The sequence below is a fragment of the Canis lupus genome, chromosome 11, assembly GCF_048164855.1.
Source record: "Canis lupus baileyi chromosome 11, mCanLup2.hap1, whole genome shotgun sequence".
Classification (NCBI taxonomy): Eukaryota; Metazoa; Chordata; class Mammalia; order Carnivora; family Canidae; genus Canis; species Canis lupus.
Window position 1 is genome coordinate 68,512,244 of NC_132848.1, and position 24,526 is coordinate 68,536,769.

The 24,526-nt window shown below is 45.0% G+C and overlaps 1 long non-coding RNA gene across 1 annotated transcript; it reads left to right on the forward strand.

Moving 5' to 3' along the window:
* The first annotated feature begins 1,097 nt into the window (after positions 1-1,097).
* Positions 1,098-24,220, forward strand: LOC140642331 (uncharacterized). Its single transcript, XR_012038808.1, has 3 exons — positions 1,098-1,238; positions 6,578-6,642; positions 23,893-24,220. It is a non-coding gene; the product is annotated as an uncharacterized lncRNA (long non-coding RNA).
* The last annotated feature ends 306 nt before the right edge of the window (positions 24,221-24,526 follow it).

Consider the following 24,526-nt stretch of genomic DNA (forward strand, 5'->3'; position numbering starts at 1 on the left):
TGGGACCAAACCATGTAAATCAGTGTAAAGACTTTCACTAGAAGTCAGACTGAGTGAAATAAGAAGCTGTTGTGAGGTTTTGAGCAGAAGAGCAACACGATCTGATTTAACATTTCAGGAAGACCATACTGGCTGCTGCGTCAAAGAAGATATAAGCAGGAGCAGGAAATCTTGTCAGGAGTGTATTGAGATATTCCAAGCAGGAAATAATGGTAGCATAGAGCAGGATGGTGGAAAGGGGTCAAAGGGGATATATATGAAGGTACGTCACATAAGATTTGCTTACAAATTTCACGTTGGCTTAGAGAGAGAGAGAAGTCGAAGATGACTTCACATTTTTTGTCCTGAGCAACTGGAAGAGCAGCTGAAATGGGGAAGGCACATGTGCTACGGGTAGATGAGGAGTTCAAGTTTGAACATGTTGAGTTCAAGACGTCTGTTAGACATCCCGGAGGAAATGGGAAGTCGGCAGTCGGGTGTACATGTCTGGAGTTTGAGAGGTCTGGACTTGAGATAGAATTCTGGAAGTCACCTGCACATACATAGTATTTAAAACCATGAGACTGGAAGAAATTCCCAAGGGAGTAAGGAGAGAGAGAGAGAGAGAGAGAGAGAGAGAGAGAAGAGAAGAGGAGAGGAGAGGACCAAGGACTAAACCCTGGGGCACTCCAAACAGGGAAAGGTTGGGAGTAACAGGAGAAACTAATTATGGAAAGCAAGAAAGGAAATCCAGTGAAATAGAGGGAAAATCAAGAGTGTTTTATTGAGAGCCAAGCAAAGAGAGTTTTTTTTTTTTTTAAGATTTATTTATTTGAGAGCAAGAAAGAGAGTCAGAGACACAGGCAGAGAGAAAAGCAGGCTCCTCACAGGGAGCCTGATGTAGGACTCGATCACCTGATCTGGGATCACGCCCTGTGCCAACCGCTGAGCCACCCAGGTGTCCCCGAAGGGAGTTTCAAGGAAGAGGAAGTGACATCTGCCTCAACTGAACTCTTGCATGAGACCAACGGCGCTGTTGTCTCTGTGTATCACCCATGGCCTCCATCTCCTTACTGATCCTTTCTTTTCCCCTATACAGGTAAGCAGCACAGAGCTGAGCAAAACCATCTCAGTGGGATCCATCTCAAGTTAAGACTCTAGCCAACCCGAGAAAATTTGGCCACACAAGAGAGATAGGATCCCAGCCTTCAGAATTTATTGCAAAATTTTGGATTCATTTTATGGAAATCAAAAAACAGGTAAGTTGTGTGGGGAGGTATTACTGTCTGTTAAGTCTACCCCTACTCTCTTAAGCCTGGCTCTCCTGTACGTGATGTGAAAAAGTACAGAGACCGACAAGGTCTTTCTTGAGAGAACGAAAGTGGTGAGACTAAGTGGAAACATGCTTCCATAAGCATGTGGACCTCCTTGCTAGCCAGAGATCCCATGGGGGCTTGTTTACTATAGGCTTCTGTCTCCTGCAGTACCAGGGAAGCATATAAAGCAAAACAGTTTCTACTGTGTTCAAAAAAAAAATGTCTGCACAACTCTGGGTGTGACTTGAGAAGGAACCTTATTAGCCAGGTGTGAACTTTGTCTCCTTAGAGGGAAAAGCCCTAGAACTGATATCAAAGGCTGAGTCTCACAGGAACCATGAATTGCAGATGACCTTGCTCAAGCCATTTAGCATTGGTGAGCTCATGAGAGCAGGGTGTGGAACAGCAGGAGTGGTTGTGCTGATTCGGAATTCTTTCCCATCCAGTGGGCTGACGTGCAATGTGCTCGGTTCTGGGTGCCACGTGAAATGAGGGACAGTGACAAAGTAGGACAGCTCTGGAGCACCATTGACCATGACAGCAACTCACATTGGTGAAGAATGATTGGAGGGATAGTCATGGGCTATTAACCTAGAATACGCAGACATGAACTAAGGTGCGTATTTTAGAGCTACGCACATGTGTGCATTTTTCTGATTACCCACCAAAAATGTATACCAAAGGGGTAGTTTGTCCAACTTGGGACAGAGATGTTGACAGGATTTCCCAAATTATCTTCAAATACTAGACTTAATTTGGGTAATGTGTTCTAGCAGAGGAAAACAGACCTCAGTTCAGATGCTAGCTAATCCTGGGTCTTTTCACACTTAATTTTCTCTCCAGTTATTTGTTTCTTTGTTTTTTTTTTTTTTTTAAACTGGAAGATAATCTTTGTCTTGAAAGAGGTCCCAAAGACTGGAAGTAATGCTTGCAAGACTTGACACACCGAAAACACTTCCTGTGCGGTGGCTAGTATTATTACCGTGCATAACACCCGATCTCTGAGTCAGGACCAATGGATAAAAGCCATAAAGGGGTGCATTTGAACTCAATTTTTTTAATCTAACAACTTGAACAATTTTTTAAATGAAATAAACAGCTTTGTGGGATCCTGAACAACCATCTTGAAGACACTCATGTACAAATGAGGGATCTACAGCTCTCAAAGATACCGTAAAACAAGCACGGTTACTGCTGAGGTTGGAATGGTTTAATTAAACAGGTTATGAGGTCATTTCCAAAAGTAAAAATCTTATATTTGTAGGCTTCAGTCTCTTGTGTCTCTTGCATATATGATCACATTTCTTGCATTTCTGCGTACTGCTTATACCGTAGAAATATCCTTACGGTCTTCTGAAGACTGAAGAGACCATACAGTATTTCTAAAGCATAAAGCACCATCAACACAGAAGGGATTGTTTTCTGAATTTAAACCCAGCAGTCCGTGTAATCTCTTACAGTAGGTCTTCACTTCCTCCTGCAGATCCATATCCCTCCTTTTCAGTTGGAGAGAGAATTGGGAAACTTCCAAGCACAGATTAGCTCAACAGGGCTTGTTTTGCATATTTAAAAGGTTCGACTCCATAAACTGAAGAGTTGAAATCATGGCTATCTGCTGTGGGTGATTCATCCAGAGGCATTTTTTAAATCTGCATTGTTTAAATGGATAATCTTTGTAGTCCAGTTTTACCAGGTGAGTGCCAAGTCATTCTTCGATGCCTCAGATCCCAGTCCGACTCATGAGATGGGTCTGAATGTATAATTTAGATTCTATCGTAAAGAGGAACAAACAGTCCAGATGAGAATAACCAGAAGAGAATTAAATTAAGAGAGTATTAGAGATCCAAGCCTGGGTGAACAGTCACTGATTTTTGTTGGATAATTAAGCAGACCAGTCACCGAGGAAAACACTTTGATTCTAAGTATTTGTGTAACGGGTTTGTAAGCCAGTAGCCAGGACCATAGCCAAGCGGTGTGGATAATCTCAGCAGCCCAGGCCCGGAGTGGCCCAGCTCTGACATGGCCACGCAACTCTACGGTCGTGGCTTTGCTCCTCCAACTCTGCATCTTCGGGGTCGTCAGCTGAGAAATGAAGATTGGAAGGGATTAAAGTCACTTTCAGTCTTCAACGTAGTTTGTCTCCTGAATATTTCTACTCAAATTCATGGATTTGATCTGAGCTTATTAAACTCTGTTTATATAATCCTTTCATGATAGACAGTCGTAGAATATGGGCAGTTGCCTAGGGACCCCATATGAGGCCGTGGCTCGGAAAGACAGTCCTTAATAAAAAGGAGAGCCATCTATATGCTGACACCCGAAGCTCTTGTACATTCCGCCTGAGATCATTCTCTCTCCTTTTCCTCTGATCCCCAAGGCAAAGCGGATGGGCCAGGTCCCCTCCTCTAATTATATGTGACCATCCTGCGTGTGATCTTCATACGCTGCAGTTTTGCTCTCAAGTCTGTCTTTAATGTGTAAGAATGCCGGGTGCTAGTATGAAAATAGAGGACATGTAATAGGACTTACTGTGAGCTCTGCATCCCCCAGAGATAGCTCCAAATACCCAGCTCTTAGGGACAACCAGTCTTAAAACAGTTCTCTCTTTCTGCGTATCACTTACTACTTCCTGACATCACAGGACATATTTATCTGTCTATTGTGTATCTCCGTCACTAGGCTGTAAACTCCTTAAATTTGGATGTTATCTCCCTTATTCACCAGTACATAGCCCTGGCCTAGAAATTATACATAAAAAGGTTGCGGATTATAGGATCCAGGACCCTCTGTCTCCTTGCTTCCTTTCCTCCATCGTCTAAGTACTCCATGGAATACTGGGAACTGCCCACAGGTGCATCTTGTTCTCTCACAGAGCAGAAAACGGAAAACCATAAGTGTTCAGTATCTGTCTAAGGCCACAAAGTCAGTGGCAGATGCAGGGAGGGTGGTGCTCTGCTCCTGGTGTGCTCTCCACTCTGCCAAACCACCAAGAAGCCTTTACAAGCAGATAAATCCATTCCTCAGGGACTCTCCCTATTTGTTTATGCATCAAACAGGAAATTCGTTTCTTTTTAACATTCTTGTCTTTGGTGCCCGACCCAGAGCTCCAGATGTCCATCATTTCCAGTCTCCTATAAAGATCTGAGGTCACATGCCTTTCCGGAGTCCCCACCCAGGGCCATTTATTCCCCCAAAGGAGCTGGAGACCAACTGCTCCCCTGCCCATCCTCCCTCATTGCCTCTGGCTCTCTTTGAGCCACCAGAGGACAGGGGGATGATGGGGCAAAGCCTGTGGCAGTCCTGCTGATGAAGAAATCTCCTAGATTGCAAGTCCAGCTGTTAACACGAATGACAGTCAACCAGGAGGAATCACAGAAACAGATGCCTCGAGCGCCCAGTTCCGGTGACTGGGAAGGGGCTTCCGTGCCAGGGCCCACAGTTCACCCTTTGCTTTGTTGAGGAAGCCTACGGCCTAAAGATTTAATGGGGATTGACAAGAGTGGAGCTCTTCATATCATAAAAGTACTAAAGACCCAAAAAGACCCTTTAAGAGGAGGTGGCCTTCGCCTGGGAGGAAGGGAGATGGATGAAAGAAAGAGAATTGCTGGGTTTTTACCAAGCAAGCTGGTTCCTATTTAAAATATAAAAGATGAGAAACGTAGGCATGACAACAATGACTGTTGTGACTGTTTTAATTAGAGAAAAATCAATAATATGTGCTATGGATGAAAGATGGTTTGGCTGTGTTTACTTCCACCGCCTGTTGCTCGTAAACATGCATGCACAGCCCTGTCAGTGCAGCTCGTGCAGCCTCCACGTCCTTTGCGGAGAGACGAGCCCAGGCGGGGAGCACGGGGACTGTGGCTGGGGTTGTTGGAGAGCTCTGGGGCACTCTGGAGGGAAGGAGCGAACGCCTCTCCTGCCACCCACTGGAAACCCTCCTTCCACGTTCCGCTTTAAAGAGGCAAGACACAGAGAAGCACAACTGCGAGTGAGGGGTAGGAAATGCAGAAGGAAGAAAGAAATTTGGGGAACAGAAAAAGATGAGAAGGGTCAAAAAGGAACCAAACAACACAGACTCACAGGCATTACAGTGGGACCGCCACATGCAATGGCTTGCTGCCACTTAGACCTTTTGGAGCTCAAAGCATGTGTACCTTGGTCGAAGGAGATAATCTGGGTTATCTAAGGATGGTGGGATTGTAGTTGATTTTTATTTTCATCTTTATATTTTTTCTCTGCTTTCCATTTTTTTCTACCATGAACATGTCTTATATTAGTCCACAAATGGCTCTGCCATGTTTCAGCTGTGCTTTCTCAAGCAACAGTCTTAACCTTTTGTGCCTTAGTTTTCTCAGCTGTAGGATGGGCATTAATATACCATCATAGTTTTTTATAATAGTTATAAAGAGCCAATCACAATTTTATTTTTTTATTTTTATTTTTGTTTTTGTTTTTGTTTTGTTTTGTTTTTCCAATCACAATTTTAAGCACAGAGTAAGTACTTAACAAATGGCCATTGTTATACTAGCATAAAAATGACATTTTATATTTTAAGAAGCTAGGGAGAAGAAACAAGTTCAGCAGAAGACCAAGCGTGCCATTAGGAAGGCCTTCCTTATCACTTTAGTTTTCCTTCCAACGTTTGCCACCTTATCAAACTTTTACTCCCTGAGATGGTGTTTCTGAAAAGAATCAAAAGAAGCGTCAGCCACCTGTCCCTCACTCAAAATCACCGAGTTTGGAAACTGGGTCCAAATCCTCCCATGTGCTGACCCTGTGCTCACAGCTGGGGAGTCCCCCCTTCACCATGCACAGCTGTTCCCAGGCAAACTTCTACTAGGGTTTAAATCAGCCATCCCTCTGCAGGGATTTGAACTACCTGTAGGGATTTGAATTCTTCAGTGCCCCCTCTGAACTTATCTTTGTGTTTGATCTGTCTCTCATTGAGAACGTTGTCTGCTAACCAGATAACAGCAGTTATGGAAGGGCACAGGATAGACCAGTTCTCTGGGCCCCTTTTCACAAATAAAACTAAGGATTGGATGATGTAATGTTACTCCCTCCTATAAAATATTCCTCCTGGAATATTCTGTGTGGTGGTCTAAGGTATTCTTTTTTTCTCTGAAAGCCAACACACTACTTCACTCAGGTAGTGTTTTATACTTGTATTTTAAGGCTGATTTTTTTTTTTACTATGGAAGATGCTTTACCCTTTATGAGTAATTTCATACATCATCAACATATGAGAGATGAAATGTTGGTCCTCATTGCCTCTCTAGGTGGGAATATGGGAAGCCTGGAGACACAAATGACCTGACAGAAACAAAAACAAGATCCGCTTCAGGTATGTCCATGCAAAGTCACTTGGAAACCCAGAACACAGAAGCGTATGTATGTCACATTTCCTACAGGATTTGGTGTGAAGTTTTTATTGAGCTCAGCATAGAAACTGAGATTTACCCAATTTGTCTGACAGTAGGGAGAGTGGAAAATAGTAATATGGTAAAAATATTACAACATAGTTCATTCTCCAAACAGCCATCAATATTTTTGCAGGCTCTAGTGTTTCTTTGAAGCTATTCAGGAAAGCAACCTGAATGTAGTGATAGAAAAAGATCAGGGTGTATATTTTTCAAATAACAGAAAGTCAACTGCTTTAAAGCTACTCCTTGACAAATATCACTTTAGAATTAGAACAGAAAAATATCTCTAATGAGGAAGTTTTGGCTGGTTGTAAAATTTAAAGGGCCAAGGACATTTTTTAAATGATATAATAAAGGCAACATATTTGGAGATATGTCCAAGTTTTAGGTCTAAAGACCCTGCCGGGAAGTAGAAAAACAGTAAAAGGTCTGGGCCTGAATTATAGGCTCATTATGGTGGGCTCATCAAGGGAGTGAGTAGGAGTTTGAGGACTCCTATTTCCCCAATTCAAAACCTATCACAAAGTGATGGTGGTCAAAAAAGTGTGGCACTGGCATAAGGATAGAGATATAGACTGATGGAATAGAATTGAGGCTGTATGTCTGTGGCCAGTTGATTTTTCAACAAAAGTGCCAAACCATTTAATAGGGAAATATATTTTTCAGCTACAAATGTTGAGACAGCTAGATATCCACATGCAATAAGATAAAGGTGGACCCCTGATTTGTCAGATCATACACAAAATTCAACTCAAAAGGGATCAAAGATCTAAATAGAAGAGCTAAACACTGTCAAATCCTTAGAAGAAATCATAGAAGTAAATTTTCATGACCTTGGGTATGTCAGTGGATCCTTAAATATGACTTTTCCAAAGTGGTAGCAAAAATAAATAAATTGGACTTACTTAAAATTAAGAATGTTGTGCATCAAAAGACTATCAAGAAAGTGGAAAGAAAACCACAGTATGCAAGAAAATATAGACAAATCAAGTATCTGATAAGGGTCTAATATCCAGAATATGTAAGTACATATAACTCTTACAACTCAACAATAAAAAAGACAAACAACTCTATTCAAAAATAGGCAAAGCACTGGAACCTTTCTGTAAAGAAGATATACCAATGGCCAACACATATGAAAAGATGCTCAACATCATTAGTCATTAGGAAAATGCAAGTCAAAACCCTGTGAGATTCACACCCTCTAGGATACCTGTAATAAAGAAAGAGAAAAGAAAAAAATAAGTGTTGGTGAGAATATAGGGAAATTGTGCATTGCTGGTGGGAATGTAAAATGGTTCAGCTGTTGTGGAAAACAGGTGGGCAGTTCATCAGAAAGAAAACATGGAATTACCATATTGGCATAGCAATTCTACATACACTTAGGTGTGTCACCCAAAGAACTGAATACGCCTGTTTTCAATTTGTTCTCAAACAAATACTTGTACGTGAATTTTCATAGCAGCCAACAATTGCCAACTCAAATGTTCCTAAAAGATGAAGGGATAAATGGATTATGGGTATATACATACAATGGAATATTAATTCAGCTATAAAAAGAAATGAAGCACTGATACAAGCTACAAGGTGGATGAACCTCAAAAACCATTATAGTAAATTTTAAAAGCCAGGCACAGACTGTTGTTACATGATGTATGATTTTATTTATTTATTTTTAAAGATTGATTTATTGATTTGAGAGAGAGAGAGAGAGAGAGAGAGCGCTGTGCAGAGGGAAGAGCAGAGCGAGAGGGAGAATCTCAAGCAGACTCCTCCTCCCCGCTGAGAGCAGAGCCTGACTCGGGGCTGGATCCCAGGCCCCCAAGATCATGATCTGAGCCAAAATCAAGAATGGGATGCTCAACTGACTGAGCCACCCAGGCACTCTTGTATGATTTTATTTATTTATTTATTTATTTATTTATTTATTTATTTTTAATTTTTTTAGCCTTTGTATGATTTTATATACATGAAATATCCAGAAATATACATAGATATTTATTTATTTATTTATTTATTTTTAATTTTTTTAGCCTTTGTATGATTTTATATACATGAAATATCCATAGAAATAGTGGATTGGTGATTGCCAAAGGCTGGGGAGAAGAGGAAATGAGGATTAACTGCTAAATGGGTACAAAGTTTTATTTTGGGGTAATGACAATGTTTTGGAACCAGATAGAGGTGGTGGTTACGCAACACTGTTAATTCTTCACCCTAAAACGTCAATTTTAAAAATAAATAAAAATAAACAGAACATTAATGTTATGCAAATTTCACTTTAATAAAAAAAATAAAAATCAACTTATAAGCAATAAAAAACAAACAAAAAACCAAAGAGCACCAGTAGAATATGGGGAACACAAGCTGCCACGTACCAGTTCACGTGGGTGGAGCTGTTCCTCTCGCCTCTTTTCATTTGAGATCTCCTCTGCTCTAGGCAGTCCACACAAGGCCACCTCTCCCAGCCAGACAGACAATAACTTTAAAGCTCGTCCCTCCACCCCCATCTCCCACCCTGCCTTTTGGGTCTTAAAAGCAAATATGCAGTCTTGAGGAGGGAGGGGGTGAGGAGGATCATTTTCTCATAATAGACCAAACCACTTGGGCCAGCAATACTGAGGTAAAACATACTGAGGTTATAGGTTAAGGAACTGAGAGCTAGATGGTTCTGTAATTGTGATGATTACAGCTGGCGTTTTAAAAGTTATTACCTTTCTTTTTTTCCTACGAAGCAAGCCCACACACCTGACGTTCTCGTTCCGTTGTGTGTAGAACCTTCCCTCTCCCGCCCTTGCTCCTCGTTCCGTACTGTGGAAATGTGTCTGCTTGACAACATATGCATAAGTAACGTTGGGCTCGGGATCTTGAGAGGCGCCGAAGTTCCCACAGCCCAGTCTTGCCGCTCAGCTTGTTAGTAATGTCAGCTAGTCGGGCCTTCCTACTGTTCAGACGATTTCACTCCTGTGGCTTCTTGGCTGGGTTTGGGGAATCACTATATGAGGTGAGTGAACTCATTGGTGTGTTGGTATTTTAAACTGTGGTCAGAGGGCCAAAAAAAAAAGGAAGGCTTAGTTCATAAAAGACATTCATTAATGATACTGTCTTCCCCGTCTTCCCGAGTAGGGTGTAAAACAGATCTGTTAACATCCAAAATAAAAACGGAGGTGCCGAGGATTATTATTTTTACGTGTCTTGCCTAAGGAAGAAATGAAAAGACACATGAAATGAAAAGATGCATAAGACAATGTGGTGATTTTGTTCCAGAGAAACATTTGGGCCCTTTCCCTGGGAAAGGGGGTTAAAAGGTTGTCAGTGCTTTCTCCAGGGGCTTCGTCTGACAGTGAACATGTGTTTCCTCCCTTTAATCGACTCGCCAGTAGCCAGAAAGCTGCTTGTTTTCTGCAGAGGTTGTCAAAAATGATTTCAGTCTGGAGACGATGAATGATAAAAGAGGTTTTCAAACACGGTTTTGCACTGTAGCATTCGCAGCCCCAGAGAGGAAAGATTGTATTACAATCGCGGTGCAAAGGGCCGTGTTCCCCTGGCAAGAAAACAGGGCCTCCTCAACCTGTTTGATGCGTCCTGGTGTCTCCGGGAGCTGGCAGGCCCAGGGCGGGACTGCCCGGAGACGATGGTCCCGAGAAGTGGGGCTGAGGAGCATGACGTGGGGGAGAAAAATCCAGAGCCTCTCCGAGAGCATCTTCCCGCTGCGGAAGCAGGCAGGGCGCCCGGGTGCCTTCCGTGTTCCCTGCCCCGGATTTATGGGCATCATAAGCCAGTATTGATGGGGTCTGTGTTTGGAAAACTCCAGAGGTTAGTTATGCCTTCCCAAAACACATGACGCAACCTCAGCATGCAAAGAAAAATGAGGCTTGCGATTCTCTGACATTTCCATTTTCTCAAGAGGGGAAAAAATAGAAAGCTGTGGTCATGTCAGTTCAACAATCCTCTGTTCAAGTGTCCGCCTCATTCCTATTTTATTCTTCCTGGAACTCCACTCTTAGCCCAATAAGGTGAACCTAACAGACAGATGATAAACTCCACAGTTATTATTTGCCTTTCAAGCGTGAGATCCTGTCCTTCACTTTTACACACACGTCAGGACCAAGTGCAGGGTTACTTCGGCCCAAAGAAGCTCCCTGGAGCATGTCTGAGATTCAGTTTGCAAAAACAAAATTTGATTTATCTGCAGCTTTTCAGAGACGCATCAATGATGTAAATCAAAGTGTTGGGTATAACAACTCACAACTTCCTGCTGAACTCCCGAACCGAAGAGGAAAAGCCTAGACCACGGTTTCCTAGAACCTCGGGCTGACAACCCGTTTCACACAGGGGGTTTTTACTACCGTCTTCTAGGTGGTATCCACGGGCGTGATTCACCCCCTTCCCCTCTGCCTGCGTAGCCAGATTCCCGAACATCTCCTGAGCAGCAGCTTGTCTTCCTTTCTTTATTGCTTCGGACATTATTTAAAATATTTTTAGCAACACCAGTGGCAAATATTCCTGCCCCCGCAAAAAGAATTAAAATAAAATAAATAAATAAAATAAAAAGGTCAGGCTGATAGGTGGCAAGTCCATCCAGTAGCCCAGGAAACCAGAGAGGAGACGCAGGCAAGCTGAGTGCCAAACTGGCATTTTCGTCTGATTCTAATTTCTCTTCCAGCTCTACAATTTTATCACCACACAACTCATTCTCTGAATGTAATCAGGAAAGAAGTGTGGATGGGGAGGGTCAGAGGCACCGCACAACAGGTGCATGAAAAGAGCTGGGTAGCACCTTGCAAACAGTCCTTCCAGATTCCAATCATAAATACATTGTGGGCGCCAGCTTTCACCATCTGAGCTAACGACATACGCCATGGGCTGAGTGATGTGACAGTCACAGGGAAGGACAAACTCTCAACGAGTAACATCCTCTGCAAAGTCTGAGCTGATGATCTTCCCGGTGCCAACATATTTGGCCAATGTCAGAGCAATTTGGCTAAGTGGGCTCAATCCACCGCTTTCAGTCTATTGTGGTTCATAATCCCTATTCAGGATGGAGTGTGCGGCAGCCTAATGAATGTGGTAATGGAATCCTTGTGTATGTTTTTCCACAGCAGGGCGCAGATTAGCATAAGTGTCATATTCTGTAGGCTTGCCCACTCGTACTTCTCAGGCGTTGCGTACACTGGGAATTTTTCAACTGGATAATAACGAGATGAATACGTCCCACATATGCAGGGAGAGAGAGCTCACCATTTTCGGAAAGCAATCTGTAATAAATCTCACCTGGAGGTGCACTATGATAGATTAACTTTGCACCGTTGCTAAAAAATGTAATATTTTACACCAAGGATCCTGTAATCGGAGAAAGGAAGAATTAGATTGAATTTCATGCGGAGTTTTAAAGAATGTTGTCATTTTCGACCATGGAGTTAGGGAACACTTTATAGTCCTCCCAGTTTCCCATACTAGGAGCGAGTTCAAAGCTCTCTCTGCGCGTCACAGTTACTCAGAGTTGATGTTTTGTTCTCAGAGATGCCAAGTGGGAGAGAAAGACGCTCGATGGGAAAATTTCATGGCAAGAAACAGGAGAGGGGGTGGGGAGGTTGAAAAAGCTAGCTCGCTTACTTGTTCTCCTTTAAAGATTAGAGGCTAAATGGAAAGGCAAGCTCCAAGGAAATTTTTCAAAAGGCATTTTCTTCCGATAGCCCTTTGAAGGCTATGCCTCAGTAAATACAAATGAGATTATTTGGAAGTTCCCTTAAGATAGGAATTAGACCTCATAGCACTCATACGGTTTTCTAGAAAACCACGGTCAACCTTTCTGGCTCTGAGTAATAAGTAGTGGTCCCACTAGTCTGTGACTTCAACAGAACTTAAGGAAAGCTTCAGATAAATGGGGAAGCCCCCAGCCTTCCTCTCCCTTTCTGCTACCGACGCAAAGGTAATTTATTTAGTCCGAGTCATTGGCCTCATCAGACCATATGCATGAAATTACAGATTTTTTATTCCAATTGCTCTATGATTCGAGCCAGACAGCCAATGGGTTTGGGAGAGAATGGCAAGTTAAGGATGAGAGAGAGAGAGCCCCTCCGGTGAACCAAATGCCCCCATCCCTCCTTCGGGGAGGGGGTCCTGCTTTGGAGAGTCCCCAAATTTATGGCTTGATTAAGGAGAGTGTAGGTCCACGGCATGCACACGACTTAAGTGGTGGTTTAGTATGACTAATCAGAGTGGTTTTCCTGGCACCCAGTGAGTATCAATATATATAGGCTGGGATTGCAGAGCAGGTCTTGATGCTTTTAAGCATGGCAGCAGGGGACCAGCCTGAGTCTATTAATCAGTCCAAGGTAAGTGCTGCCTCTATCTCATATTTTAATCCCTTCCTTTCTGCCATGTTAAAGAAATTCTGTCTGTGGCTTAAATAACATTTAGGAATGAAATTGTTTGCCAAGTGAACGAGACAATCAAACCAGTCGTTCAGAATTGGGGATTAAATATGAATCTCATTTACCTTTATTATCCATACATTTCTCGCTAATCATCATAACTCAGACTATTTAAACTTCATTGAAAACGTAGCCAGTAATGGAGTACCGTTAATATTTGTTTGTAATGATTCCAGCCTGAGCTGAGCAAATCTTGGGAAAGCCAGTCCACCTCTCCTTGTGTTCGGGAAGTGGGGAGAAAGCAAGTCGGAGGATCCAGCCTGATCTCCTCCAGTGGCCTCTTGGAAAGTCCAAATTCCAGTCGCCGGCTTTCCTCCCAGGCATCTCTTCCTCGCATGAAAGTATCAGCAGAATGAGGCTTTCCGAAAGAAAACTCCTCCAACGCCTGGCTCCATGTTGAAGTATCTTTCAGAGTCAGCTTTCCAGCAATAAATGCCACCGAGCTAGTTAACTGAGACCACCGTCTGCAGAAGGAATTCCAGTTGGACATTTCATGGAGGCAGACCTCTCCCACCCCCACCTCGAGCCCCTTTCATCACCCATTCCCTCGAATGTGGTAGAAAGAGACTGGGTGGCAAGTGTATTTGAGACTCCAAGGAAAAGGGCTGTAAAGTCAACCTTGGTAACTTCACTGAAACAGTATATGTGTAAATCCATCGAAAATCCCTGGCCTTTTACAACTCCTGTCCCAATGGAAATCAGATCATAGGACTGTTTACAAGAGACCACGATTCATTTGGATAAAGACCCATGACAGCACAACCCAGGATTATTTGAAATTTTAGTAACCTAAGCTTTAAAAATATTCTAAAAGCAAAATAATGAGGGGCAGGTAATTGCCACGAGCTAATTACTTATGATATTTCATATATATAATCGGCGAACAATCTCCGTAAATGTCAGCTCATGGCACTTTGGCAATCACTTGTAATTTTTATTGTTTAAAGAAATGTCAACATTTCCATTTTCCCCAACTTCAGTTAACCTGGGCCCTCCACATGGCTACATGGGCCACCAGAAGAGCACGGTGCTCGGCCGTTTCATAGCTGAGCCAGGCCCCGGTTGAGCTATGATTTTGCTACTACGGAAACAAAACAAACAACAAACAACAAAGAAAGGTGTGAAGGGCATACCAAGCAATTTCAATGTTAAAATACAAGATGACAGAGACATTTCTGATTTTCAGATCAAATAGATTTTTTTTTTCCCACATTTCAGTCATTTCATAAGCTTGGGGGAAAATTTCAGGAAATACAGGAACTTGTTTTGTTGGTTTGCTCTTTTTCTTGTTCCTCTGTAGCCACTTGGGCATGATGATTCTGAACAATGGAACTCCACTAGAAGACTCTTTAATGGTCCAGAGGGAAGAAAAGAGAGCTGAAGGCGATGCACGGGGTGGACAGGAGCGGGGCCGAGCAGGTCTGAGGCCCACCGCTGCAGCCAAGGCCCTCCGGTCCTCTCACTGCCTTCTCTGCTGTGCCACCAGCACCGAGGCCTCCTGAGGAGTCACCCAAGTCCACTGATACTTCAGGGTGAATCATCCAGCTTCTCCGATGGGCCCCCAGGGCCCTTCCCAGAGGCAGCAGTGCCCAATACCAGAAGAGGCTTAGACAAGTTGACGCAGACAGGCCAGGGCTGCTCTCCCCGATGCTGAGCCCAGGCCGAAGCTAGGCTGTGGTCGGTGGCACCTGAGAAGCCCGAGGCGTGGCGGAGAGATCTGGATCCCCAGGGGTTAGATGAGCCAGTGGGTAGAGAGAAGCAGAGGAGTCTGGGAGCCCCGCGGGCACAGTAGCAGCCTCCCTTGGCCGGGAAAGGCAGGGCAACTGTGTCCGAACAGCAGGCCCAGAAGCGCTCTGGGGAAATAGCAGGATTGCTCCCCGAGCCGGGCTGCGTCCAGGTAGGGCCACCACGGAGAGGACAATCCCCATTTAGGCTGCACGGTTCACCCCCACCCTCTTTTCCTTGACTTTTCCAGTTTGGGGAACCTCATCGTGGCCATCTTCTCCACTAGCGTCCTATAATCAAAAGCAGATTTCACCTGTAGGATCAAAAAGATTTTGGTATGGAGCTTCAGAGAGGTTAAAGGATGGCAGATGGGGACAGTGTGAAAAGAGGAAAGATGAGAGGATGTAAAAAGGCTGTCCGTGATTGATTCTCTCACCTGCTGGCAATTCAATGGAAAAAAAAAAAAAAGATTATTTGAAAAAGGAAAGACATCAACACTCACTTGGCTGAATCCAAACAAACATAGGAATATTACTGAAGGTTAATAGGGAAATAGGTTGCAATGTGCTTTAAGATGAATTTGGTACCATGTTTAGACTATTTTGGCCATGCTGAATTTAAAGTGACTTTCTAGGGGATCCCTGGGTGGCTCAGAGGTTTAGCACTTGCCTTTGGCCCAGGGTGTGTGATCCTGGAGTCCCGGGATCGAGTCCCGCATCAGGCTCCCTGTATGGAGCTTGCTTCTCCCTCTGCCTGTGTCTCTGCCCCTCTCTCTCTGTGTGTGTGTGTGTGTCTCATGAATAAATAAATAAAATCTTAAAAAAAATAAATAAAGTGACTTTCTAGGGGTGCCTGGGGGTTCAGTGGGTTAAACTCAGGTAGTGATCCCAGGGTCCTGGGATTGAGTCCCACAGTCGGGCTCCCTGCTCAGTGGGGAGCCTGCTTCTCCCTCTTCCTCTGCCCCTCCCCATGCTTATTCTTTCTCTCTGTCTCTCTCTTGTGCACACATACTCTCAAATTAATAAAATCTTTTAATTTTTTAAAATAAAGTAACATTCTATAAAAACTTCACATTTTCAGAAATCAAGTTCAGAGGGGCACCTGGGTGGCCCAATGGGTTAATCGACTGCCTTCAACTTGGGTAGTGATCCCGGGGTCCTGGGATCCAGCCCTACTTAGCAGGGAGTCTGCTTCTCCCTCTGCCCCTCCTCTCGCTCATGTTTTGCTCATGCTCGCTCTCTCTCAAATAAATAAATAAATCTTTTTAAAAAAATCAAGTTTGGCTTCTGAAGGGAATTACGCTTTTGTTTTGCTTTTTTGTTTTGTTTTGTTTTGTTTTATGTTTTGGTGAAATTGAAAATAAATGCCTTAACATTGTTTTGTCTTTGTAAAGTGGGATCCCCACCTACCTCCTCTTTTAAGAGCTATTCAATGTGTTTAGGGAAACACAGATTTGGGCAGTTTTATTCAGGTCTGAAAGAATAGAGGCACCATGAGAAAAGTGTCTTCATGTCCCTGTTTGAAACGAATGCCGCAAAATGAAAATTCTCTACAGGGACATCATTAGTCCCGTGGGTGGTTAATGGGAACATTGCGTCCCTCTCCCACAGTGTGTGATGACAGGTTGAGTCGGGAAAAGAAGGGCATTTAAATTGAGTGTTAGAGTGACACAAAAAATTTACTGATAATGAAGGGCTCAGTAATCGAGGGACAAATGGATTCTCATTGGGCCATGAACCCGTGGTCCATGGATGGTTCCTAAAATTCCTATTCATCGGGGTGCCTGGGTGGCATAGACAGTTAAGTTTCTGGCTCTTGGCTTTGGTTCAGGTCATGATCTCAGGGTCCTTGGGATCAAGTCCCATGTCGGGCTCCATGCCCAGCATGGAGTCTGCTTGGGATTCTCTCTCCTTCTTCTGTCCCACTGCCCCCCCCCCCCCGCCACCGCCCCTCAAGTCTCTAAAATAAATAGATAATTTTTTAAAAAAATTCCTATTTTGAGAAAGTGTGACCCTTGGATCCTGAATTTGGCTAGCACAAACATTTGAAAGCAAACAAACTTTCCATTTTAGACAGACATACCTCAAAACCTTTTTTTTTCCCATTAGTAATACACAGCATGTCTATATTCTCTTAGGTCGCAGTTTCTAGTCTTCCTGTATCAGTGTTTTCAGCCTTAAACCACTCTAATCCTTTTTTGGACTGCAACGGAGACACAAGTACTAATTTACAAAATCAATGAAGGCGCATGCTGGTGAAGCTCAAGAAATAGAAACGATGTATGCTAGAGTAATAGAAATGTTTTTGGATCCACTTGTAATTATCCGGAAAATTTCCACAGACTTTCAGTTGGTCAAACATCAAACATAAACGGCAGTTCAGTAAATGTACGTGTTGGTTGAAAAACATTTTTCCATCAAACCACAATATATTTGGCACTTTTCAACGTTTCCTGGACACAGTGAGGATCTATGTATCCCTTTCCATCACTCTTACCCTCCCTCACGTGTTACCCTGATGTCACCACGTTGCCACTGGTACAGTGATAATGGCGTCAGCCCTGGACTGGGATCTCTGATTGATCCACGTACGGTCTCAGTCAGGATAGGGTACCTTCAACTAGAGTAACAAAGGACTGCCAGTCTCAGTGGTTGACACAAGTTTATTTCTCGCTCATGCCGCACGTCCAGCATGGGTTGGTAAGGAAGCTTAGCTTCTTATAATCACCCGAAGACCCGGGGTGATGAGACCCCATCTCAACTTTGGGGCAAATTATGCACTGGTGCTTTAGGCCTCTCCCAGGCCCTCATACACATGACTGGCGTGGACATGTCATGGGCAGAGCGAGTCACGTGAACACCTAACTCCAAAGGGCCAGGGAAATGAAACCCCTTCCTTTACCTGAAAGGAAAACTGGGTAATTTGTGAACAGTATTAATATCTATCCTTTCTTCCTCTCTTCCTCCTCCTTCTTCTCTTCCTTCTCCTCCTTTTTCTTTTCCTCCTCCTCCTCCTTCTCCTTTTCCTCCTCCTCCTTCTCCTTCTCCTCCTCCATCGTTGTCTTCTTCTTCTTCTTCTTCTTCTTCTTCTTCTTCTTCTTCTTCTTCTTCTTTCTTCCCCTTTCCTCCTTCTTCCCCTTCTCCTCCTCCTCCTTCTTCTTCTTTTTCTTCTTCTCCTCCTCCTTCTTCTTTTTCTTCTCCTTCTCTTCCTCCTCTTCCCCCTCCTCTTTCTTCTCCTCCTCCTCATTTTTCTTCTCCTCATCCATCATTGTCTTCTTCTTCTTTCCCTTCCCCTTCTCCTCCTCCTCCTCCTCCTTTTTCTTCTCCTTCTCCTCCTCCTCCTTCGTCTCCTCCTCCTTCTTCTTATTTTTCTTCTCCTCCTCCTCCTCCTCCATCATTGTCGTCGTCTTCTTCTTCTTTTTCTTCTTCCTCTTTCCTCCTTCTTCCCCTTCTCCTCCTCCTCCTCCTTCTTCTTTTTCTTCTCCTTCTCCTCCTCCATGGTTTTCTTCTACTTCTTCTTCTTCTTCTTCTTCTTCTTCTTCTTCTTCTTCTTCTTCCTCTTCTCCTCCTCCTCCTCCTCCTTTTTCTTCTCCTTCTCCTTCTCCTCCTTCTTCTTCTTTTCTCCTCCTCCTCCTCCTTCTTCTCCTCCTTCTTCTCCCCAACTGAATAGAGTTTTCTGAAAGCCAGAGACCAAGTCATATTTCACTTGAAATCTGTGTAGCACAATGCTACACATATTATTCATTAACTCTTACAGTCTGAATAAAAAGCAAGAGTCATGATAATTTTGAAGATCAAAGCACTATAGCCACCATATCAGTCATTGTGTGTTTATTAAGTGCTTACTGTGTACAGTAACAACCATAATTTACCAAACCCCTACTACATAGAGGATACTAAACTAGTCACTTTACATGCATTTTCTTTCTTATTCCAATTTAAGATGCTGCATTATTGAGAGATTAACTAACTTGTCCAAAGACACTCAAGAGGATAGTAGAGACACGGTAAGAACCCGTGTGTGCCAAATGGCTATGGCCCTACTTTAGCCACTCTGGTGCTTCCAAGGCCAGAGCACTAGTCTCCTTGCTGTTTCTCAAACATCCCAGCATTGTAGCACCTCTGGGTACTTGCTGGAAATCTCCTTTCCTAGAATGGCTTTCCCCCTCTATCTTCAAGTCTTTGCTCAAATCCTAGGCCTCATCTGACCACCTTAGTTAAAATTTCAAAGCCACTTCCCCCAGCTAAGCCCAGTGCTCCCTGTCCCCTTCTCTTGCCTTGTTCTGCTCCAAAATCTTGTCACTGTCCGACGCACTATATATTTTTACTTAATTCCTTTTGTTCTCCATCACTCTCCCCAACTGGAACTCAACGGGAACTGGGATTTCGATCTCTTTTATTCACTGTTGTAATCCTTGACTCCCCCATACCTAGAACCATCCCTTACACATAGCAGATATTCAATAAACACCAAATGGATGGGTAAGGGAATGATACAGTAACAGCGCTATAGGGGATGGTTTTAGATGAAACAGAAACATTTATAATTTACAGTAATTTACTTGAATGTGTGCTAGAGAAAGTTTCAATAGCATACTTTTGAAAATATTGTTAGTGGAGATATCAAGTTCTCTTTTTTAAAAAAAATATTTAAATATGGGGCACCGGGTGGCTCAGTGGTTGAGCGTCTGGCTCAGGCCATGATCCCGGGATCCTGGCATCAAGTCCCACATTGGGCTCCCTGCTCAGTGGGGACTCTGCCGCTCCCTCTGCCCTTACCCCTGCTCATGTTTGTGCGTGCACTCTCTCCCTCTAATAAATAAAAAATCTTTAAAAAAAAACAACAAATCTATAGTAAAGAAAACTAAAATAAAAGTATCAACCAATCGATACTCTGGGCAGTAATTGGATATTACAAAAATCACAGTGATGGAACTGTGGTAACCTCGTTGCTAGATCTTGCTGTGCCTGAGAAAGTGACTTCGGTTTTGAAGGGCTGGGGAGATGGAGAGACAATATATTGCCACACAAGATGCTTGTTATCTGAGTGATCAGACAAGTGCTCTGTGATCTCAGAGGAGGAGAAGAATCTTACAGAGCGTGGTGGGTGACAGGGGTCGGTCCTCAAAGGTTGGGCAGGGACACAGAGCAGCAGCCGCCACAGAGGAAGCATCTCCTTACTGGCCCTCAGGTTGGATGTTAGGTGGACCTAGGACCAGGCCTTATAGTCAGCTCTCAGGGCTGCATCGAGCAGGCTCCCAGAGGACACGGACAACACCAGCAGCTCATTTCTGCTTCTCACCGAATATCTGGAGTCTGGTTATCACGTGTCCCACCTTCTGTGTTCTGGAGCCGGGGCCCCAGGGCAGCACTTTCTCCCCAGGGTGTCCCCCCTTTGGACAGGGAGGTATGTGGAGCCTTCACCCGCCTGCCTCTGCAAGGGACATAGGACAGACATGGCACCGTAACAAGGGGGACGAAGCCAATTCCCTCTAATGAGCAGCACCTCCTAGTTGGCTAACTCTGGGGCCCGGAGCTGCAGGGGGAGACCGTGATTGGGAAAGACACGCTTTTGCCACGTGGAGCCACTCACCAGGGACTTGGCCTCAGCATGATGCCCCTTCCACCAGGTGCTCCAAGGCTTCAGAGCCAGCGTCCCGGTATTTGGTTCGCCCAGCACCAGCAAGTTCCTGACAAAACCATCATTATGGCCAAGTGTTTCCCCGGAGAGCATCTTAGCCTGTGTCCAACTCAAACGGGATACTCAGATTTGGCCCCTGGCTCAATCCTCCAAAGGGTCCTGTGCTTCCTGGCTGCTTGGTCACCGGAGGAGGAGACCGCTGGCGGGGCAAGAGAAGAGCACGGCGAGTCGCCCTCTGGAGGGCGGCCCTTTGCAGCCAACACCTGCCCACCTCCCCAGAGGCACCTTCTGCCACCCTGGTGTCCTTTCATCTTGGCTCAAATCTCAAAAAAAAAAAAAAAAAAAAGCCTAACCTTCAAATATATTTATGAAGAAAATACGAGCTCATTGAGGCGAGGAGGGAGGGAAGTCTGGTTACTCTTACAGCCACCTGATTGCTCTCAGTCCCTCGGGGTTAATTGTGTGGAAGGAAAGAAAGCAATCTGGGGGGGGGGGGGGTGGGAAGACAAAGGACAAGGCCAGCATTTTGCCTTCTCCGTTTGAGGATGAAATTCCTTCATTCTGATGCAAGCCAATTACACTCGGATTGTACTTTTTAAAATTATGGACGCGTTAGGCTCTCTGGCAATGATTTTCAACCTCGTCTGACATTCTGTTTACGTACATCCAAGGAAACCTTATCATAACTGACCTGAGAGCCCCAAGTTTGCTAGAACATGTGTCCTTCCAAGGAGGTCTTGTTACTCTGGGCCCCAGAAAGGGTTCTTTATCACCCTTCCCCCACGAAGCCTGCTTCGGAGCCAGAACCGCCCAAGTACCTCGGCTCCCCCCGGTTCTTTCAAGCTTATCTCTTTGTCCCCCAACAGAAGACCCCTTGGGGACAAGGACAGCACCGTTGTGTCCGTCGTGGGCTCACCATCAGCCGGTAATAGGACTTCGCATAAGGGCCGTTTTGTAGATTCAGGGGGTGGGTGTTAGGAGCATCGACTCCGCGCTCCTGCGGAACCGGTCCTCGCACGTGATGCCAACTGAACAGAACCAGGGAAAGCCAAGGCCACCGTCGTCTCAGATTCAAAACTGTTCCCCGCCGAACTCGATACAGACCTGCCAGTGGGGAAACTCCCGCTACCTCTCCTTCGCCATCGAGCACCAGGATTACCTCCAGGAAATTTCTAGACACCCATCTGCCCTTAGAAGAAGCTCACCCTCATTAACCTCACCGCCTCCGTCTTCACTTTTTCTCTAAGCCCCGGGTTACTTTGCATATTTTGGCATTATTCCTTGTAATTACTCTCTAGTCTCTTCATGACATTAAGTGAGATGATCCGTATTAAAATGCTGTGTACACGATCATACACTCTCTAAAGGCATATTACTTTTATGGTCGAGCCTGGAATGAAAGGAGTCGTGCCTTCATCACCTATTCGCGTTGAAACAGTGCCCTGCACCGTGCAGCCTGCCCTAAATACCCCGCTCCTGACTAGCCAATCGCGGGCAGCGGGACCGAGCCAGCGTAGGAATGACCACGGCCCGACCAGCCACGCCCGGGGCAGAGGTGTGATCCGGCTAGGACAGAAGCGTCTGGGGTCAGCCAACACGGGTGTAAGATCTGGGGCTGGCCCTTTCTGCTCATTGGCTAGTTCTGAGCCTTGGTCTACTCATCCGTGAAACGGGAGTGATGACAACGTCCACCCCGTGGAACATTGTGAGGATTCAGGGAACTGGTAACTGTCACGTAAGGGTTTCAGGAGGAACACGGGTGCCAAGCTCGGGGGGGTGAGGGGCACTCGGTAAAGACCCTGATACCTCGCAAGCACTTAGAAAAGAAATCCTAACAAGGGCAGTCCGGGTGGCTCAGCGGTTGAGCACCTGCCTTTGGCCCAGGGCGTGATCCTGGAGACCCGGGATCGAGTCCCACGTGGGGCTCCCTGCACGGAGCCTGCTTCTCCCTCTGCCTGTGTCTCTGCTGTGCTCTCTCTCTCTCTCTCTCTGTGTTTCTCATGAATAAATAAATAAAAATCTTAAAAAAAAAAAAAAGAAATCCTAACGATTCACATGATTACTGAAATCCAGATCACACACCTCAGGGGCCCTAGGGCTTACTCTGCAGATTTTCGTACCATCGGTCGGTCGCCTTAGCTAAAAGCTAAGGAAAGTCACGAGTACGCCCGTGCACCTCTGGAAAAAGTGGGGAGCCAGCTCCCTGTGTGCACAGCGAGGGCAAGGCAGCCTGTCTTGCTGCTCTCGGAACGGCCTGTCAACAGCTCGGCACTCACCTGGCAAATGGAGCATCATCCACAGAAGAAAGGCTGGAGCATCATGTGTTAAGTATTTTGGGGGGTTACTTCTCAGTAAAGGAATTGTAAAGGTGTCCGTCTGGACCCTAAGCAAGCGACAAAAGCCTTCTGTGCTTGATCTGAGCAGAGGAGAATGTACTGAACTGGGGAGCCCCCGGGAGGCCATGGGGCATCTGGGGAACCGGCCTGGGAAACAGGCGGGCGAAGTCACAGCCTGGGCCCTGGCCGCCCACCCGCACTCCCGGCTGCGCCCCCCACGCTGAGGACCTCCCTGCCGGGCCCGATTCTGCGTCCCTCGGGCCCATCCGGACACCTGACTGGGACGTGTGTCGCCAGCACCAAGGGACACGCACGTCCTGACTCCTGAAGAGCCTCACACTGTGGGGAATCTTCCAGACAATGGCTTCAAAGGCTGGGCAGACCCAAGAAGGGCAAGTGTTTTCTACGGTACAAATGATCTGGAAGCTTCTGTTCCTGTTTTCTGCAACACATACGCGCAGATACGTAGACATACAATTTTTAAAAATGCATTTTGTTTTTAAGGATGCAGCTTGCATTTCTTAAGGTATTTTTAAGTCTTTCCATACATCATTCAAAATGCACGGCGTTTTCAAAGGATCGAGGAGAAATAGTCAGAGGAACAGCTGAGAGGCCAGTGAGTGGGGCACTGGGGGCGTATGTATATTTGGATTTTAAGATGTAGCGAGAACGAAATGATCAAGAGACCAAATTGAAAAACTATGTTTGACACCTTTTTTCCTTCCCCTGCTCTGAAGGCAGGGGGATATCTAATTGCTTCTGTTTCCTCCAATAATAATCCCATAAATAACAAAAAGGCCTAGTGTGGCTCTATTCCCTCGGTATCAGATAACTATCTTGACTGTTTATGCAGTCGACGCATTAATTTTAGTGCGGGTTGGCTTTTTACTTCTTTGAAAGGAGCCTCGGACAAATCCTCTTTGAGCTTTGCATTGAGCTCGGCTTTGCAGCCAAAATAAATTAGTAAAGTCTAGAACTTTGTTTTCAGAGTTTGTCAAGTTCTTTCCAGTGAAATCTTTTTCTCCCGTTCCAGATGTTGCGGTTTTCTTGACTTCAGCTCCTATTTTCCTGCCACGTGAAAATGCCAACATGTCATTTGGGAGATTTCACGGAGAGCCAGAGTGGAGGACGCAGCTCATCTGCTGAGACGTCACCCTGAGGAGTGATTTAAATGCAGGTACTGCTTCCCTGCCTTGGGCTGAACTATGACGTAGATACAATCACGTCCCAGAACCCTTTCTTCTGATAAAGGCCCCTACGTAAAATCCGTTTGTTTTATGTTCTCCGTGGGCCAGGGCGAGGTGGAGAATTGGGGCAAATTGGGAATTATTCTATTACAATCCAAATATCCAGATCACTGGGCAAATGTTAATTTGAGGCTTGAGCTATTCGGGGGCCGGTCTCAATTTTCCACTTCCCTGTGTGTGAGGAACACAGACAAAAGCGTGTGCACAGCCAGTGAGACCAGAACCGACTGAGCCGACCCGGCGTGCCAGGCCGGAGCTTGCAAGATCGGTTTGTGGTTTGTAATGAGAGACAAGAGTCTTACTGCGTCAAAATAACGGTCACTATGTTCTTGCGTTAATATGACCGTGAACCAAAAGCGTGTAAATACATCTGGATTTCTGCGTGCTCCCTTTAAAATCTCAGAGGCAATATTGTCTTCC